The sequence below is a fragment of the Hylobates moloch genome, unplaced genomic scaffold (assembly GCF_009828535.3).
Source record: "Hylobates moloch isolate HMO894 unplaced genomic scaffold, HMol_V3 SCAFFOLD_7, whole genome shotgun sequence".
NCBI classification, from domain to species: Eukaryota; Metazoa; Chordata; class Mammalia; order Primates; family Hylobatidae; genus Hylobates; species Hylobates moloch.
Genome location: NW_026652282.1, coordinates 6,168,853 through 6,175,486, shown reverse-complemented (window position 1 = coordinate 6,175,486; position 6,634 = coordinate 6,168,853). Strand labels below are relative to the sequence as shown.

Sequence of the window (6,634 nt, the reverse complement as noted above, 5' to 3'; positions counted from 1 at the left end):
AAAAAAAAAAAAAAAAAAAAATGCTCAATTCTGACGCTGGGGCAAACAAGAATTATCCAAGACACTTAAAATTGGATAGCTTTTTGTAATGGCCCAATAATAACGACTGTAATGCAGCAGCTTGTAAGGTACTTTAAAAAACAGAAAAGATATGTACTGAGGTTATCACAGGACAGAAGACTGCCTATGCCTGCTCACTTCAAATGGCCAGAGTTCATTTGAAACACAGCACAACTGTGTGCTTCTAGTATTAAAATTCATGTGCCGCAGCCCACATTAGTGGATTCAGGCTGATCGATTTCAAACCATTCTGATGGCAAAGGGTGAATCATTCGAAAATGTCTTGGGAATATGATATAGAACCAAAAATGCTCATTCCCTACCTCTAGTTTCACCAATCCTCATACCAGCACTATCTATTGAAGGATTTGTTAAATGTCACTCTGATCCTCGTATGCACACTAATTCCATTTAAAAAACTCACTCTGTACACTCTTTTCAGAGTAATCAAGTAGAGAGGTAGTCCTACATACTCAACTTTAAAGACTAGGATGTTTACACCCAGACAAGTAAAATATAAAGGGCACTGTCCTTCAACATTAATTTTGACAAGACATCAGAGCCAGATTCGATCATTTGGATATAATTAAAGAGTGCAAGGTTATTTTCACAAAACCAGAAATACTTCTGTGATAGAATTCATCATCGCATCTTTAGAAGTTTGTGCTGACTCTCACATAAGGGGGGCTGTGTGTTTACAAACACACCCGAAGACTTTCACGATCAGGTATGCAGGGGAGACCTCAGGCCAGTGTGTCCAGGAGGTAGAATTCAGATACATTTCCAATTAAAACTCTGGAGGCAAAAACGTTTATTCCTCTGCACACTCGCAAGCTTGGCTGCAAGCCACACACACTCTTCACCTCCATTTCCTTCCCTCTATAAACAGAACCACATCTGTGCACGATGATTTCGTTTCCTTACAGGGGACTGGAAGCTTCCTCCCCGTCTCTCAAATAATGACAAAAATAACATTACTCAGGCATGCACAGCAGGCAAAGCCTTCTTGACAATTAGGATTTCAGAGCTTCTTTTTAGGGGAAAAGGGAGTAAGAATTCAAGTGGGATGGCTTCTGGAAGCCTGGGTCTGCATAGATCCCAAGCTGTGAAAAGACAGAAGCCCATGTGTCTGGCCTCTTTTAAAAAAAAAAGAGTAATATAAAAAGAATAACAAAAGTACTTACTGTTGACCGGATGCTCACCAAGCTCTGTTCTAAGCACTTTAACATGAACCAGCTTTTAAAATAATTCCACTTACACAAGCTACCTCAAGTTGTGAAATTCAAAGAAGCAGGGAGTGGAATAGTGGTTGCCAGGAGCTGGAGGGAGGAGAAACAGGGAGGAGTTGTTCAGAGGGTACATTGTTTCCATCCCGCAAATGAAAAGAGTCCTGGAGATGCTGGACAACTGCAGCTGACAATGCCTACACTCAGAGAGGGGGGAAGAGGGGAGATCTCATGTGGGATTTTTTTTAACCAGAATTTGTAAAATGCTCTAACAATATCCTATTAAGGGAGGTACCAACATCCGTCCCCAGTAAACAATGGCAGCCAAGAATCAAACCAAGGGACTGACAGTCACCCCCAATCCTGAGTCCACTTTAGTGAAAAACGAGAAAAGGAAAATACTCAACACTGTATTTTTTTTTTTAATTAGGGTACTAAGAACTGTTGAATTAGGCACTTAAATGGGTGTTTGGTATGTGAATCATATCTCTATAAACCTTTTTTTAAAAAACAGTCCATAATAGCTAAGAATGGGTGCATCTTAATTCTATATAAGCCACACTGAAATACAATGAGTACGAAAATAAATGTACACAGAAAGCACATAAAGAACCCTATATGAATAATACGTGGCCACTAAATAACAACCGTACGTCAATGAGTAAAAAATCATCACTTAAATGATGAAAGAAATTCAGATGACAGGAGCCTCACAAACCCAGTTTTCTGAAGACATTATTTATACTCATTAGGATGCCTGTACAGACGTTGCTGTTGATATGAAACAGACGTTGTAGTCACAGTGAAAGAAAGAAAAATGGCTGTCCACCATTTTTCATCTCCCCATCTCTCTGGCTAGTCTTTAGTGGGATCAGACAGCAAAAAGCAGGAAAAGACAATTTGATACAACACCGACCCGACCTGCAGGCTCCTGGGCAACCCTTCTCCTCGCCTGCCTCCCTCCCTTGCTCCCGCATGGTTCTGGGTTCCTCCCTCGGAGCTCAGCATTGCCCAAGCACTGGGCATGGCAAGCCAGGGCGTCACTGTCACCGCCCCTACCAGCTCCGGAGCTCCTGGAGCAAGGTCTCTCCAGGGTGCAAGCATCCCTGGCTCTGCAGAGCCTTCATGGCACCTGTGGGAGTCCAACTGAACCACAGCCCAAGGAAGTCCACCAGTTGCTTCCCCTTTCGAAGGAGCCCGGAGCAGCACACCCAGCAGAGGTAGTGTCCTGGTCTCCATTTCTCGTAACTTGATCATGCTGGCCTGGTAAGCTAGCATCCCTGACCTCCACATTTTCAAAACACTGCATGAATACCCACCATCACTGTGCCTTTCTTTACTTGGGGTCTGCTGTCTGCGATAGGTCCCTCTTTGCCTTGGAAATTGTCCTGCCTTCACTTCTCCCCAAAGAAAAGGCTGGGAATGTCTCAGGAGCATTTGAAAACTGCATTTAAGTTTCTCTTTCATGGAGGGTTTTCACTCAGAAGGAAACCAAAACTTCCCCAAAGGTAAAATATTTTCCTAAGTTATCTCCCTAACATCAGAACACTTCTTCGAACTGTAACATTATGTTTATGGAATTTTGTGTAGCCACAAGTAAGGACTAGAAGAGACGTTTTGAAAAAGTGGGGAGGGGGAGGAAGGAAGAGAATGTATGATGAAATTGGAGAGTAGAGAAAAGCAGGCCGAAGGGTGCGGAAAGCAAGCACTCATGCACAACTTCAACAGGCAGCTGTGCTAGGAGTTTGCGCTCGTCTATGGGCTGAATTATGGGCTGTTCACACCTGATGCTGCTTTCAACTCCCTTCCTTTTACCTCTTAGCCTCAGTTTTTGTTTATAACAACTTTACTGAGATATAATTCACATACCATGACATTCACTCTTTCAAAATGTATACAATTCAGTGGTTTTTAATACATTCGGAGTTGTGCAACTGCTGTCTAATTCCAGAACACTTTCATCACTTCCAGAAGAAACCCTGTGCTGGCTAGCAGTCACCCCACACTGCCCGTCCCCAGCCCCGGCAAGCAGGAGCCCACTTTCTGCCACTATGGATTTTCCTGTTCTGGACATTATGCATGTTACATCCCTACTCCCAACTCATATGCCGAAGCCTTAAGCCCCAGGACCTCAGAATGTGACTGTTCATTTGGAGTTAGGGCCATTCAAGAGGTGACTAAGGTAAAATGAGGTCATTAGGATGGGCCCTGATCCAACAGGACTAGAGATGAGGGGACACAGACACACATAGAGGGATGACCTTGTTAGGACCCAGGGAGAAGACAGTATCTACAAGCCCAGGAGAGAGGCCTAAGGAGGAACCAACCCTGCCCACCCCTCGATCTGGGACTTAGAACCTCCAGGACTGTGGGAGAATTACTGGCTGCTGTTAAAGCCGCCCGGCACGTGGTGCTGCGTTAGGGCAGCCCAGGAGACTAAGGCAAGCCCGCGGGCTCAGTGCCAGGCCCGTGGGAGGCGTGGGAATGCTGAGCAAAAGGATTCCCTCTCCAATTCCTGGAGAGAGAGCAGAAGGAGTGAGGCTCATGGGCTTGCCCCCTAACCGCTAAGTCCCAACCCTTTGTCCCTTATTAAAAGTGTTTAATGTGTTTGGATAGAATTCCTCTAGGGTAAAAATGCTTCACCCTCAATGTTAAGATATAGAATTGTATTTTTACCCTCCCTCACCCCTCCCTTACAAATCAATTAACGCTCAGATGTCCAGGGTGGGGCAGAAATCTGTTAACTGACATAAAAGAAATGCCGCCTTCGCTTCCTGGGGCAGGAGCTCCCAGTGCAGGCTTGGACAGAGATCCACATGCAGACTGAATGTCCACCCAAAGCTCCAGAAGCATGTGCGCAGCTCAGGAGGCCACAGCACAAACCTTTCAGCATGGCCAGATCTACTTCTCCTTCCCTCCCACCCCACAGACAGCACTGATTTTAAAAGACGTGCTCTTGCGCCCCGGCGCGGTGGCTCACATCTATAATCCCAGCACTTTGGGAGGCCAAGGGGGGGGGTGTGGATCATTTAAGGTCAGGAGTTCGAGACCAGCCTGGCCAACGTGGTGAAACCCCGTCTCTACTAAAAATACAAAAATTAGCCGGGCGGTAGTGGTGCGCGCCCATAATCCCAGCTACTGGGGGACTGAGGCAGGAGAATCACTTGAACCCAGGAGGTGGAGGTTGCGGTGAGCTGAGATAGCGCCACTGTACTCCAGTCTGGGCGACAGAGCGAGACCGTGTCTCAAAAAGAAAAAAAAAAGAGACAGCCTCTCATTATGTTGCCCAGGCTGGTCTCGAACTCCTGGACTCAAGGGTTCCTCCCGCCTCGGCCTCCGAAAGTGCTGGTATTACAGACATGAGCCACAGCGCCCAGCACAGATCTACTCTTCTTAAATAAGCAGAGATGCTTATTATTTGTGTCTTTTTGTTGTTGTTATTTTCTCTCAATTATTTTGAATGTACAAAATATTCGTGGTATTCAAGGATCAGGTAACACCTTTACAAACCAGAAATGAGAGATTATTGACATTTAATCAACCAAGAAATATTTATGAAATATAAGGCAAAAAACCCCACCAACAACACACACCAACACACACACACACACACACACACACACACCCACCCTCCAGGTTCTTAGTTCAAAAAAGTACCTAGAAATAAGGAAAAATGTAAATTGTTCTGAAGCATGCAAAGTTCATCGTGTCATGAATGAAAGGAACTCTCCCTCTCCCCTCCCTCCCTCCCTCTCCCTGACTCATTTACTGTGTGAGTTTCTTAAATTTGTGTTAGGGAATGCAGGGAATTTAAGCGCTAAGCATACCCATCTCCCACTAACTCCACCCTCCCACCCAGGCCTCCCCCTTTTTAACACTCCCCACCTCTGCACAAAAGGTCCTGATCCTTCTCTATTCAGTTGCATTCTCTTAATGCAATGCACCCGGCACAAGCACACATCCCGCTCAAGGGTTAGCTGCTGACGGAGGGGCGGGGCTTTACCAGCGGCAGATAAGATGCTTTGGCAGGGAGCCTCTTTGCAGCCTCACACGTGATGCTCGGTCCATTTTTTTAAAGGGGGAGGACTACGTTTCATTTAACACATCTAAAAATGTAATGGAGGGAGGGAGGAATTAAGGCCAATGGGTAAAACATGCCATTTAAAAGTATATGTATTCTAGTGAAAAAATCCAGAAACATTTTTTTTCCGTTATATTTTAAGATTTCTTGGGTTGACTTCAACACAGATAAATGAACATTTGTGATGAAAAGATAAGTATAGTTTCTTAAAATTGAGAAGTCAAGGGGATTTTCTCACCTTATTTTAAAAGAAACATGTAAATATTTTAGCGGAAGTAGAGAGGAAAAAGGAAACATGCAGGGCTTTTTTAAAAGAGCACCTTTTTTTACAGCTTTAAAGCCACAGATAATTTGAGAACATAAAAATGTGTGATGTGGTCTGTTCATTAAAAAGTAAGTGCCAGTATAAATTGAATTTTAAACTATCATTTAGCCAGACAATAATTTCAAATGTAATAACTAAATTGATTTTAATTGCTTTTAAATGGTCCTGGCAAAATCTGAGAAAGCTCTTCATTTCTGCCAATTCATTAGAAGCAGGCAAACTTGAATACAGAAGGAAAAAATCAAATCATTATAATTAAACAAAATTTTCTGCATTCAGTATCCTCTCCAATGTCAAGCAGACCCAGAAGCTACTGACTCTAACAAAAGCAAAGGAGACAGATGGGAGAACGGACCCCCTCGTGACATTAAAATACCACCTTGGCTTATAAATGCACGTTCGTTTTGGAAGACGTCAACAATAGGGCTCTCCTGTTCGTTTTTTTAAATCGCCTTTTTAGGTCGTCTAAAACTAGAGGAGCTCAGAAGTGCTTTCCCCACATTCATCAGGTATTCTATTGTGGGTTTTCTTTACTCCACGACAGCGTATTTCTAGATATTAACCCATCCCTCCATGCATCTGTCATGGAGGTTTCTTTCTCTCTTTCTATCTCTCTCTCTCTTTCTTTCTTTCTTTCTTTGAGACAGGGTCTTGCTCTGTGGTCCAGGCTGGAGTGCCATGGTGCAACCACAGCTCACTGCAGCCTCAACCTCCCGGGCTCCCGCCTCAGCCTCCTGAGTAGCTGGGACCACAGGTGTGCACCACCATACCTGGTCATTTTTTTTTCTTCTGTAGAGACAGGGTCTCCTTATGTTGCCCAGGCTGGTCTCCAACTCTTGGCCTCAAGCGATCCTTCCACCTTGGCATTCCACAGTGCCAGGGTTACAGGGGTGAGTCACTGCACCCAACCATGCCATGGAGGTTTCCTTGAAGTTTTTACCC

General features: G+C 44.5%; 1 protein-coding gene across 1 annotated transcript in view; it reads right to left on the bottom strand.

Moving 5' to 3' along the window:
- TBL1X (transducin beta like 1 X-linked) overlaps nt 1-1,327 on the bottom strand; it is a 196,961-nt gene extending 195,634 nt beyond the window's left edge. The window contains exon 1 of the mRNA XM_058441827.1: nt 1,245-1,327. The gene's annotated coding sequence lies outside the window, so the exon portion shown is untranslated. The remainder of the gene's footprint in view (nt 1-1,244) is intronic.
- Between the last annotated feature and the right edge of the window lie 5,307 nt (nt 1,328-6,634).